Genomic DNA, 13,344 nt, shown 5'->3' with positions numbered 1-13,344 from the left:
ACTTTTGCATGAGTCTGTGTTCTGGGTTTGGCAGCACAATGTTACTGTACACTTCCGATCTGTTATTTTTAAAATGCACATGAGTCAAAGGCTTACTTCTTGTCTCAGATGGGCAAAGAGAGTCTCCGCTGACAGGGTCGTCACATTGCGAAGCTGCGTACATGAGAGAAAGTTTGTAGCATTCCCAGCTGGGCCTGCTGTGTGCCTCCTTGCTTGATCTCTTGGGATTCTGTTATTTCCCATCTATACCGCTTGCCACAAAAGTAAATATGCCCTAAGGTGCCCTCACCAAAGAAAAACATCAGACCAAGAATATCCCTCAGTCTAAGGTGTTAATTGAAATCCATCTCTCCACAATCGAAACAGGGTGGAAGCGATTTTTGAAACAATCACTCTCATTGTGGCCACTGTTGTTTTTATTTTAATCATTTATTATTATTGTTGTTATTGTTATTATTATTAACATTTCTGTACCACCCAATAGCCGAAGCTCTCTGGGTGGTTTACAAAGATTAAAAACATTAAAAATACAATATACAGAGATTAAAAACCATTTACATAAAAAACACATGAACAGACAATATACACAAAAGAAAATATATCTAAAACAACTTCAGACAATCTCAGAAGCAAACAACCATAACCATAAGACATTCCAGGAGCGATTAAAACTTATCATATGCTGCTGAATGCCTGGGAGAAGAGAAAGGTCTTAACCTGGCGCTGAAAAGACAACGATGTTGGCGCTAGGCGGGCCTTGTCAGGGAGTTCATTTCATAATTTGGGGGCCACTACTGAGAAGGCTCTCTCCCTTGTCGCCATCTTCTAAGCTTCCCTTGGTCTAGGCAGCCGGAGGAGGGCCTTAAATGTTGAGCATAGTATACAGCTAGGTTCGTGTTGGGAGAGGAGCTCCATCACATATTGTGGTCCCAAGCCGTGTAAGTCTTTATAGGTTAAAACCAGAACCTTGAATCTGGCTTGGAAACATACAGGCAGCCAGTGCAAGTGGGCCATTTACCTTAGTTACTAGCACCAGAAGCCTCCGGATTTATAGGAAACTTTTCTTCCAAGAATACTCACTGAGAGGTCACAATCATGCCCCCCTCCTGCCTCCCCGCCTCGCTTCCTGCTACTGATGGACACTCTTGCTTATATTGCTCTCAAATGAAGCCAGAAAGGGCTGGTGTCTCTGATCCTCTGTCCCCACCTCAGCTGGTCCATCAGCCAGCTGAAACTCTTTTTCTGGCTCTCCCTAATATTGGCTAAGTCTTGTTCTACCTTTAATCCAATTTTTTTTTTTTTTTGGATGCTCTGAACCCCTTACTGAATTGGTTGGGAGTCTCTGTCCCTTCTACTTTCCTGTCTTTGAATACCTCTCCCTCTGCTCTCAAATCCCTCTCTTAGCTGCACCAATGTTCAATTCCTCGGTATTCCCAAAATCTGCTCCCTTCCCTATCTAGATCACCCCACCCTGAACTCCTTTAAGTGGACCCTTTTCCTGTCTCTCCTCTGCTTTCCCCTCTTTCCTGTTACGTTTGACTTTCCCCCTGTAATTTCCAGGCCATTTCTACATACACATGCTAGTGTCCATGGCATTTGGGGCTTGTATGTAGCAGCTGTCAGTGACAGTTCTCATTTAAAGGCTTGCAAAATAAACAGCTTAACTTTTTCTTATGCTTTAATCCATAATAAACAGCATATTGTGCTCTTAAGTCTTTATCTCTGACCTCCTTATTCCCAACACCAGGGTGCACAATTTCAAGTTGGCTGCAGCGACTTGAAAGCTAAAGGATCCCTTAGACCAGCCTTACCCCAGCCTGGTGCCCTCCAGATGTCTTGGACTTCAATTCCCATCAGCCCCAGTCAGCATTCAGTGGTGAGGAATGCTGGGAGCTGTTGTTCAGAACATCTGGAGGACACCAGGTTGAGGAAGCCTGCCTTACATCTTTGTTCAGGTTGGGGGCATGGAGTGCACACACGTGCAAGTCAACCAGTACATAGTTCAACATGTTGATTTGGGAGGGGCCGTAGCTCAGTGTTAGAGCACATGCTTAGCATGCAGAAGGTTCCAGGTTCGATCCCCGGCCTCTCCAGCTAGGGCTGTAAAAACTCCTGCCTGAATCCCTGGAGAGCTGCTGCCAGTCAGTGTTGACAATACTGGGCTAGATGGATCAAGGGTCTGCATCAGTATAAGGCCGCTTCCTATGTTCCTATCAATAACTCATGCAGAAACAAAGAGGGTGGGCTCTTCTGAGAGCAGGTAATTACTATGCACTCTTAAAGAGTAAATCCTTTCTGGTGTAAGTGAAATGTGCCTACTTTTTTTAATTTGGGGCTGGGGGGGGAGTAGTGTTGCCTCAGCTACCAGAGGTTTGGGAACCCCCCAAAATAGACTTCAGGTGGCTTTCACAGGATGCATGTGGAGAAAGATTTCAGTAGCTAATGTGAGAGCTGCTCCTGTTTTCTGCCTACATTCCCAGTGACATCTCAGGCTTTCCCAAATATTTCTACTTCTTAGGCAACTTGGGGATTTTCCCGCTCTGGATGTGTCAAGTTCTATATATAAAAAGCTGTTTAACATCAGGGAGGGAGGATGTGTACACACTTCTAGACCTGGGAGGGTAAGGTGTGCAAGCCCCCATAATGGAAGGAAAATGGGAAAAAATATATGGATTTTTCCAGATGCCAGGAGCTATGTGTTGGGGCTTGATTTATAAAAATGAGAGGTACTAAGCCTCAAACCACTAAGGCTACGTGATACATAGTAAAATCCCCGAGAGACCTCTACAATAATCCTAGATGGAGGGCTGGTTGTGTTTACTGGGTTATTATTATGGCAAAGGACTCTGCACATGTTCAGGTGCACCCTTTTTCCACAATCACATCACATGTGCCAGAAGAATGGAACCTTTGCTCTGAAATACGTTCTGGGGCTAAACCCTGGTGACCCTTGGCTCAGATTAAGCCCTGCTGGCCCTCCCCTCAAGGTCCCCTGCTCTTTTAAGGACAAAACACAAACACAAACAAACATCAAACCGCGCACAGAATCATCTAACCAAAAGAAACCACCAGCAGGAGCTTCCTGAGTGCAATGGGATAATGATGAGCTCAGCTGTTTGCAGCACATCCCTCGGAGACATTCAGATGCCCTTCCTAGCTCAACAAGATGCAGAGCAAACAAAATGCGCTAGGAAGGGCAGAGGGGCTCAGCATGCTATCATTACCCCCCCCCCCCCAACTCCTGCTACAAAGGCCAATGCCCCACACCCAGTCAGTGCCAAAACCAGCTGGAGAGGGGGATGCGAACAGGGGATGTATTCAAGCAGATGTGATATTGCTTCCCTTGGTGCTCTGGACACAGTCGCAACAATGTTGGGAAACGAAGGTGAGCCCAGTGGGGTTTCATTCTGTCCTAACTTAACTTTCTCTCTCTCGCTCCTCGGGTTCCTGTCAACAACTCTGCTACTCCCCCTCATGAAGCTCTAGCAGAAACAACACAGGCCACGAATGGCACAGAGACAGCTTTCAAAGGCCTATGGCTTGGCAGAGGATGTGGCAAAGAGATATTTTATGTGCTTTTGACATTGGATGGAACTGTTCTGGATACGGAACACAGCCTGGCTCTTCTCTAGACTCTAGAACTGCCTTCCCCAGCCCGGGGCCCTCCAGGTAACTTGGTCTACAACTCTCATTCTTCTTAGCCAGCATGGTCAGAAATGCACTGGAGAGTCCTTCATAAGTTAATTTGAAACAGAACACACACACATCCTAAAGCATCATCCAACCCAAGTTAGATAGGACTAAATTCTATTGAAAAAAGTGGGACTTAAACTTAGTTGCAAGTATCTTGCTCCAGCAAGGGGAAGGACCGTAGCTCAGAGGTAGAGCACATCTACTGCATGCAAAAAGGTCCCAGGCACAATTTTGCTTCTGTTTGAGGGTGGGTGGGTGTGTTCAGGTGTATTGGGGACAGAAGGCTATAGGAGATGAAATGGAGGAGAAATTATGGTCAAGGGAAGAGCCTGGCTCATGGCTTAATTCATAAAGCAGGCCGACCTTTCTTGAGAAATGTCTCTTGGCCTGAACCTCTGGATTCTGAAATTAGGGAAGAGACAGAAATGGTTGCTATGGTGACCAGGCCTTGGCCAAGCAATGAGACAACGGACCAGTATTGGGAAGGTACAAAGTTGGATACTGTCAATGGCGTTGTGCCCAGAGTGTAGACTGATAAGACCTTAGGACCATGTCAGTTGCCCCAAGACAAAGGGAGGTTGTTTCTGGGTGGTAAAGAAAAGTTGTATAATGAGCTCCACACACCCTCATCTGCCATCTACCAATAGAGAATCACATGTTTAGTTATACCGGGAGTGGGGGGAGAGACACAGGGACAGAACCAATCAGAGAGCAGGAAGAGGTTTTGGGGAACAGAGAAAAGTCTCACTTCTTCACAGGACCCCATCTTAGCTTCAGCTCTCTTTTTCACACACGTGTGAGTTCCTCCTCCCACCCCCATGCCTTGTGTGTGCTGAAACATCTCTCTCTCTTTTTTGAACACAGTGAGATGGAAGCTTTGCTTGTACGTTTAATTCTCTTTGCCTGCAATAATTTTACAGTGGGCTAGGTTTTTCTGTGCTGAGTTTTCCCCACTAACCTTTTGCACAGTTCTGACTAACCTTGCTACTTCTTCAGGGAAATTTTACTCCTCCCTTATCAGAACTTTTCCTTGCGATTTTTGCACAGAACTGGCTTTTTCCTGGGCTTGGTTTTTGGCTTGTGAAAATCTAGGTTTCCTAGGTTTTTGTTTTATTTCCTTTATTTTATTTTCTGGAGAGGCTAAGACTTTACTGCTTTTTTTTTTCTTTTACACATTTTACTTTTTCATGTACCTACCTGGACTGGTGTTCAGTTTGGATTCCATCCTGAACCCTGGAACTACCACCTAGGACCACACGAGCAGGTCTCCTCTGCTTGGGATAAGTAGCTATAAGACTGCCTTCCCCAATCTTTCGGCCAAATCGCTATACAGCTGGCAATGTAGTAACTTTAACTAGGAGACTGGTGGAAGATTAGGAGCCAATGCAGGCTTTTATACAGGGCTAACTTTAGCTGATTTTGCATGTTGTAAGCCTTGTAAGAGTCACGTTAAGCTTTCATCCAAGTTGTTTGACACTGTACTTTTCATTTAACCATTGCATAGTATTTTCTCTAAAATTCATTTATTTTCCTCTGATTTCTTGTGGATTTTGCCTTTATCTCATAAACCTATTTCTCTGCCATGATTTAAATAAACCTTTCAAATGTATTGCATCTGTAAATAGTCTCAGGGAATCTCTGGTTAAACCTTCTCACCCACTGGGACAAATAACCACATTTTCACCAGGTTCAATCCCTGGCATCTTCAAATAGGGCTGGCAAAAAGCCTCCTTTCTGAAACCGTGGAGAGCCACTGCCACATATTGAGCTGGGGTGGACCAATGTCCTGTCTCAATATAAGGCAACTTCCTACATTCATTGGTACTTAACCACACTTTGAACAGTGAGCCTTGGTGTGGATATCACTGGCATCTTGTGAAAAAAAAAAGGCTAAAAACAAACAACTTAGGCCCCAATCCAATGCATGTTTAGACAGAAAAAAGTCCTACAATTCCCATGCTGGCTGGGGGCATGCTGGGAATTGTAGGACTTTTTTCTGTCTAAACAAGCATTGGATTCCGCCTTTAGAGAAGGAGGAACAAAATGATTAACAGAAAGGGTTTTGCAAGGGGTGATGGTGGAGGAGGCTGAAAGGATGGGGAAAACACTGTAAACTGTTCAAGCCATATTGCATATGACATTTTATAATTTGGTTATCTAAGTATCTGTGCTTAAATCAAATATACAAGTTTGAATTATTTTAATACATTAGTTTTGCCAAGTGCCTGTCAGTCATTCCAGCATTTTGCATTAATTGGCCAGAGCACCGGAAGGTCTGGAGTAGGTTTATTGCTTACTGAGCAGTTAGGTAGAATATGACCTTCACATCCCATTCCCCCCAAATATGACCCATAAGGGCTAGAAACTTGCTTTATTTTTATTTTTTTAAATAGCAATGGCTGAAAATTCAAAAAAGAGGCCTAGAAGTTCCCAGGGAAGGTAATAACACCACCTCCACCATTTGCAACAACCCTAGATCTGAGGTTCAGTACATACTGGAGATCCAGTAAAAAAAGAAAAGGTGAATCAGCATGAGATGTGCCTAATTCATCTTTTTTTCTTTTTTACTGAAGGCAGCTTTATTTCTTTTGCAGCCAAAGAAAGATGAAGATAAGCAGCCAAAGAAAGATGAAGATAAGCAGCAGAGCCTGCTATGTCAGTGACCTCATCAGGTCTGCTTGTCATGTTAGTTTTTCTTCTGCTCATGCCTCGCTACATTGACTAACGCTGCCACAGCCATTGTTCATTCCTGGCACTTACGTGGTTCATCGTAGATAAAAATGCTCTCTCTGATGGGAGTGTATAAAACCCTTGGTTCAAATGGCCTGGTTAATGAGATACACTCATCTAACTCCCCTCTCCCTTTAAAACCGTCGCTTTTTTTGCTGCAGCTGGTCAATATGTTTACAACGCCTAGAAACCCTTTCCACTGTGCCCCTTGCCCTTTCATTCCCAGGATATTGCATAGCCCTGAAATATGATCTTCCCTGCTATTCCAGACCCAAGGAAGGGGCTGCCAGTTATTTTGCAACAGTTGGGTGTCCTCATTCTGGAAGCGCCATTGCTCCCTGCCCGAATTGAATCTGGTTTCCTAGAGGGCACGAACAAGTATCCTTCATTTAGGGGTGTGCACACTTTCAGATAAAATTAGGAAAAATTATGCACCAAAAAACCTGAAATCTATGACCTGTATTTTTTTTCCTGATTTGCTCATTTTGCATAAATGGAAGGGCACAGAGATCTTTGCAGGGCAATAACATTCCTTTTAGCCAAAGAAAACCTACTTAGCTGCCCCTCCTGCCTATTCAGCTGGAGAAACATCCTGTGCATGGATTTCTGGGCTCAAGTGGGTAATGTCATGCAACTCCAGACATCCTTGGGCAACACTGATTATCTGGATCCATTCCAATCTGGTTTCTGTCCTGGAAAATGCCTTGGTCATCTTGATAGATGAGCTATGTCAGAAAGAGGACAGTGGGAGTATGACACTGCTAATTGTCCAGGATGGCCTAGAAGCTTTCAAAACAACTGCAGTGCCGTATTAATGCCTAGCACAGTGGGAGAACACCTGCTTTGCATGCAGAAGGGCCAAGATTCAATTCCTGGCAGACCCAGACAAGGCTGGGAACGACTTCTGCCTGAAACTCTGGGGAGCTGCTGCCAGTCAGTGCAGACAATACTGGGCTAGGTGGACCAAGGGTCTGACATAGTATAAGGCAGCTTCCTATGTTCCTATAAACTTGTGCTATGGTGTTCTGCAGGGTTATATTTCATCTCCCATGCAGTTCATCATGAAACCCCAGCAAAGTCAGCTAGGGATTTGGAGGTAGGTGTCATCAGGGTGGTGACACACACAGAACTCTTTCCCTTTTTCATCTGATTCAAGTGAGGCAGTAGATGTGTTGAATCAGTAATGGACTGGACAAGGGCCAATAAATTGAGGCTCAATCCAGACAAGATGGAACTGGTGATAGGTGGTTCCTCTAACTTGGAAGGTGGTGTCTGGTTTGTTCTACCTATGTGTTGCACTCCCTATAAAGCTTGGGAATGTTGTTCGATCCAACCCAGACTTTCAATGCTCAAGTGAATCAGTGGCACAGGACACTTTTCAACAGCTACAGCTAGTATGCCAGGTGCAACCCCTCCTGGACTGAAAGTGCTTCCAGACAAAGCTTTTATAGCACCATCATTCTACCTCATTCACAGAATTTTATGGGGGATCCAGAAGACGTCTTCTTCCAACCAGAATCCTCCTGTGTTTTCCCACTGCTTCCCAGGCTATGACAGTTAAACGTCCTTGGTGATAAGCCATGACAGTTAAAACTTGCTAGAAATTCGGTTACATTGATTGACTGGATGTAGGCCAGACACTTTCTACTAGCATGCCCCAAATCAAGACTGTACATGGTTCTCCGTTAAAAAAAGCAATGAGGAAAAACAGCTCAATTCCAGGAAGAAGAAAAAGTAATTGCATAATACAGAAAACACTGTGGTATGTGGCCACCAGATCAATCACAAACAGACATAATGAGAGGTTTGCCCCTTGTTGGTGGGATCTGGATAACTGGTGCTTGAGTTATGGGGGTAGGGGGGCAGCTGATGAAATCTAAAAGCCCAACCCATTGACTCCAATTTCAGCCAACCCATGCCCCCACAGCAGGCTTTAAAAATGGCGCTAGTACAAAAGGTAAGGTGAAGGTGACCAGGCTTCCTTTGTGCCCCCCCCCCCCATTCAAGCACTGTGGATAACCCTGGGCAGGATGAGACCTACCCTCTTTCCCCATTCCTCTGCAGTCACCTTTAATGGTTCTGTCCCTTCTTTATGCACTATGGGCAGTAACCAATTGGGGCCTTCCATGCACAGCCAGCCCTGCTGGTCCCAGTCCACAAGCAGACCCTACCGCTTCTGCAACGTGATATAGCCCTTCCAGGGGCAAGCCCCCAAATGAGCAGGAACGCTAATTTTTGGAAGGGACAGGGCTCTGGCAACCTACCCCCTTTACACTTGATGCTGGAACATCTGGGCTGATCTCACTACTACTTATTTCATCGTATTTTCCCATTCCCCTATATCTAGGATATTCCAATATATAAACCATATTAAAATTCTATATTTATTGTATTCCCTGGGCTTTTATGCTTGAACTGCAATAGTACAATATCTTTACATGGGCATAGCAGTTTTAAATGAAAAAAATGGTGGCATCACTCATGTGGATAGGGTGGGCTATAAAATAAATAAATGCACCCATTGTTTTTTGCAGCACTTGAATACTTTATAAATGCCAATAAAGTCACCTGAGAATTCAAGTCAGCTAGCTTCAACCACCACTTAAATCCCTATGCGCCAGTTCATGCATGCATGCGGGCCATCACCTGATGACTGCAGGATCAAGTGCAAGTGTGGCATCACAGATCACTTGCCATTTCGAGGGAGTCAGTTAATACATTTACATGTGAGTCACCAAGCACTGAGTAATCAAGCAGCGACCCCACATTTCCAGCAAATGTGGATGTCCGGGGATGTCATCGAAAGCGAAAACAGGCCAAGGCAGCAAGACCAATGCCATCAACTGAGAGCCAAGTCTCCTTATCCATCCAGAGAGACAACTTTGGGGCAGTCATTCAGCCTTACCTAGTTACAGGGTTGTTGTGCGGGTGAAATGGAGACTGCCTTGGGCTCCTTGGAGGAAAGGCAGGGTATAAATGTAACGAATAAATAAGTGAACCAGGCAACTGCAGATGGGGGTGGGTGAGGAGTCATGGTGACCCGAAGGTCAGGGATTGGAGTCAGCCATTGTGCAAAGCCAGACAGACTGGGGGCTGTCACAGGTCCAGCCATCAGGCTTTCCACAGGACAAGCAGCATGGAAAGAAAGTAAACCAGGTGGAGGGCACCAAGCCCTGTGTACAGCAGCAAGGTCAACCAAAGCTGCCTTTGACCAAGGCAGGCCAGTAAGGGCTATCAAGCCCAATATTGCCTACACTAGGAGTGGGGAACAGATGGCCTTCCAGATGTTGTTGGATTCCACTTCCCATCAGCCCCAGTCAGCATGGCCAATGGTCAGGGAAGATGGGCTCTGTAGTTCTCCATGCCTGGTCTACACCAGGTGACAGTGGATCTCCAGTTATCTTTCCCAGACTGGCTTCTCAGTCTTCAAGATGCCAAGGGCTAAACCTAGGACCCTCTATGTGCAAACAAAGATCTACAATATGCCTTGCCCATAGGAGACCTGATGGCTCCAGGAAGAATTCATTTGAACAACAATGGCATCCAGATCAGGCTCTAGCTCAAGGGGCTTTGATTTCCAGAAGATAGAAGATATATGTTGTCGTTGTGTGTATTATTGGTTCTATGTTATTACATGAATAGTTTTATATTTTATATAATGTATTTTAATGATTTTTAATTTTTGTGAACAGCCCAGAAAGCTTTGGCTATGGGGCGGTATAGAAATATAATGAATGAAATGAAAAGCATGTGGCAGATTTGGCCTGTCATTATACAGGGTCATCCATTTGCTGGACTCTCTTCAAAACTCTCTTTAGCACAGCTTTCCCCAACCTGGCGCCCTCCAGTTGTTCTAGACTACAACTCCCATTATCCCCAACCATTGCCCATGCTAGTTGGGGTTGATGGGAAATGAGGTCCAAGGCATTTGGAAGGCACCAGGTTGAGGAAGGCTGCCTTAGTGACACCTTCCCCATCTGTAGGAGAAGTGGTGGAAATAAACTTCCAATGATTATTGTTGCCACTGACTTGGCTTTGCGAGGTGAAGAGGAGAGGTGCAATAGCCTCCCAAGGCTGATCGTCTTCATTTTGGACATAGCATCACAATATAAACTCAACCCTTACACAGAAAAGAAATCAAATCGTTCCCAGTGAAGGTTCAAGCTACTTTATGGCAGAAGTGTTGATAGGCCTGGGCGCACAGGGGCCCAGCCTCAAATCTATTTCCCAGGGCCCCAAATCAATTTCCCAGGGCCATGCGTGTCAACTGATGCCAATGGAAAGAGTGTTTTCTAAGCTTAATTGTCATACAAGAGGCAATGTTCAAGGGGGGTTGCAGCTGGGCGGGAGGGTTAATTCTCCCCTCTTCACATGCTGCAACATTGCCCCCAATCTCCCTTGCATGCTAATTAAGCTTAGACAAAACTTTTTCCATTGGCTTGGGATGATCTGGGGCAGGGTGCAAATTAACTGAATTTATTTGGGATTATTTGGATGAGAAATGAAATTGGCTGCCTCCGGTGCAATTTAAATAAAACCCAAGAATTGTTTCTAAATTTGCATACACAGATATAAATTAACATATACAGACTTTGTGCAGATTTGCGTCCTAAGGGCCTGACCCCCCAATCTTTTAAGTGCCTAGTAACACCTCTGTTTTACGGCCCTATGCAAATTAGTTTTGCCAGCCCCTTGCTCGTCCCACACTTCTTGTATGCAGCACTGGGGCTGTCTGAGTGTATTGTCTTCCCAGGAGTCATTCCAGTGTAACTCCCATTCCTTGATCCACACAAGTGAATGGAGCCAACAGCCAAGTGAAGGGACACATCCACTGTTTGGAAGCAACTTTCATATAAGTAAAAGTATGGGGTAGAAGAAGGGGGTTGTGAGTGAGAATATTAACCCCAATCCATCTCAGACCATGTTGTCCCAACGAAAGACTGTGTTGCACCTAGACCCTAGTTCCTGAAGGATTTCTCCCTAATTTCCTGGACTTCTGCTGTCACAAGCAGCCACCTGAAATGCTTACTGGGTTGGGCTGTTTGCGCCTCCTCCCCATACAACGATTATTCTCCTACAAACCACAGATCAGTCAGTCTTGTACTTTCTAGCTACCCAAACACAACTCCACAACGCATATTGCAGTCCTTTATACTTAACACTCAGTATCAGTAAGGTGTTAGGTGCTGTACAACATCCTTTCCCAAATTGGTGGCCTCCAGATGTGATGAACTACCATTCCCAGCACCTCCAGCCAGGTGCATGCTGGCTGGGGATGATGAGAATTGCAGACCAATGCATCTGGAGGGCACCAGATTGGGGAAATCTCCTGCAAAGAATGTAGAGAAACATAATTTTGTAATTAACTTTTGTAAGGTTGAGCACCTTACCTGCTCAACATCCATCACAGTGGTGTACGTATCCCAAGGAGCTTCCAGTGGGAGACAGGGTTGCCAGCTAACCAGAAAAAAAGCAATTATGGATTCTTAACAGTAGCTGCATCTGCAGATGTCGGCCGGTGAAGCTTTTCATGGCAGGGAAACAAGTATGATCACTTTCTATGTCTTCAGAGAAAACTACTATGAAAGGCACATGAGCAAAGGAAAAGCAGCCCCAGGTTTGACAGCACAGAGGACCAGGGCCCTGAACACTTTTCATAGTTGTGCAGAAGAGGGAATTTCAGCAGTAAAGTCACAGGAGCCTTGCCCTCCTTTGCCCTGAACACTGTGTTTTACAGCCTCTCCATATACTTTCCATGACACACTTTCTCCCACAGCAAACCTTGACAGATCCCAGACCTACACTGCTCTCTCTCTCTCTCTCTCTCTCCTGATGGAATCTGCACAGCATGCCTCATTTTTCAGCACCCTCCCAATAAAACGGCACTCAGTCATCCACCGGCATCCATGCTACAACACTGGGAAGCCACTACGGCTAACAAACTAGCCTCTAACTACGCAAGTCTGCTGTCATAAAATGTCACTGCCTGCAGGCAAAGCACCCTGAGAAGCAATGGCTATGCAGCTTCCCCAGAGAACCCCAGTTTCCTATCACCCCAGAGCACCTCAAGACACAAGGACCCACAACGCAAGCCCCAAGAACAACAGGGTGCCCCAAACAAGCTCCTTGCAAGGCCCCCCAAACTGACCCGCTCCCTCCAGCACTCCGGATTTCTGAGATGACCTACATGTAACTGAATGACAGGCGTGCCAAAATAACGCACCCACAAGTGACGACCGCCTAAGCCCTCCACCCAGTCCCCATCCAGGCGGAGCCCCACAAGAGCCCAGGTCATGCGTGACCCACTGTAAAACACAGCGCCGTGTGCCACCTTTCTCTGTGGATCTGGGCTCATCAGAAGAGTGGGAGCAGCAGACCAGGAAGAGAATGGCCAAGCTTTAGAGTACACCCAGTTCATGACTAGCCCCAGGGAGAGGCTCTCTTCTTGGGGAAAATCTCTTGGCCAAAGAAGGTCTCACTCTCATCCCGAAGGTGATGGGTGCCCAGATCCAAGAGAAACGTATCCCCCCCCCCCCGCACTTCTCCTCGATCCAAGCCATGAGGAAAAAAGCTCGGCAAGTGGGCGGGCGGAGTTTCGAGAAGCGCCGGGGCTGAAAAACCGCCCGAGGTCGCACACGCTCAGCCCGGAGAAAGCCCCCTTTATAAATCTAGTCGTGTGGCGGTGATTCAACGGAGGAAGGTATTCTGTACATGCCCAGAAGCATGTCCTAAGCACACTTCCCTGGCAGTCAACCCTGCTGGAGTCAGCGGGGCGGCGGAGGAGAAAGAGGGCTTGATCCACAGCAAAATGCCTCGGCTCGGGGGGCTCCCACGCGAGTATTTTTTTAAATTTTTTTAAAAGCCCAGGGAAGCTGGAGAACAGGTGCCGGGGCTCAGCCCGGGCTGGGCGCGATCGCCTCT

General features: G+C 46.0%; 1 protein-coding gene across 3 annotated transcripts in view; it reads right to left on the bottom strand.

The window, feature by feature from the left end:
- Nucleotides 1-13,344, bottom strand: part of PPP1R1A (protein phosphatase 1 regulatory inhibitor subunit 1A) — a 92,018-nt gene that overhangs the window by 78,363 nt on the left and 311 nt on the right. The window lies entirely within an intron of this gene.

The sequence above is a fragment of the Heloderma suspectum genome, chromosome 2, assembly GCF_057233095.1.
Source record: "Heloderma suspectum isolate Gila_16-S chromosome 2, 16-S_ref, whole genome shotgun sequence".
NCBI classification, from domain to species: Eukaryota; Metazoa; Chordata; class Lepidosauria; order Squamata; family Helodermatidae; genus Heloderma; species Heloderma suspectum.
The sequence above is the reverse complement of the archived record's forward strand: the minus strand, read 5'-3'. Positions and strand labels throughout refer to the sequence as shown.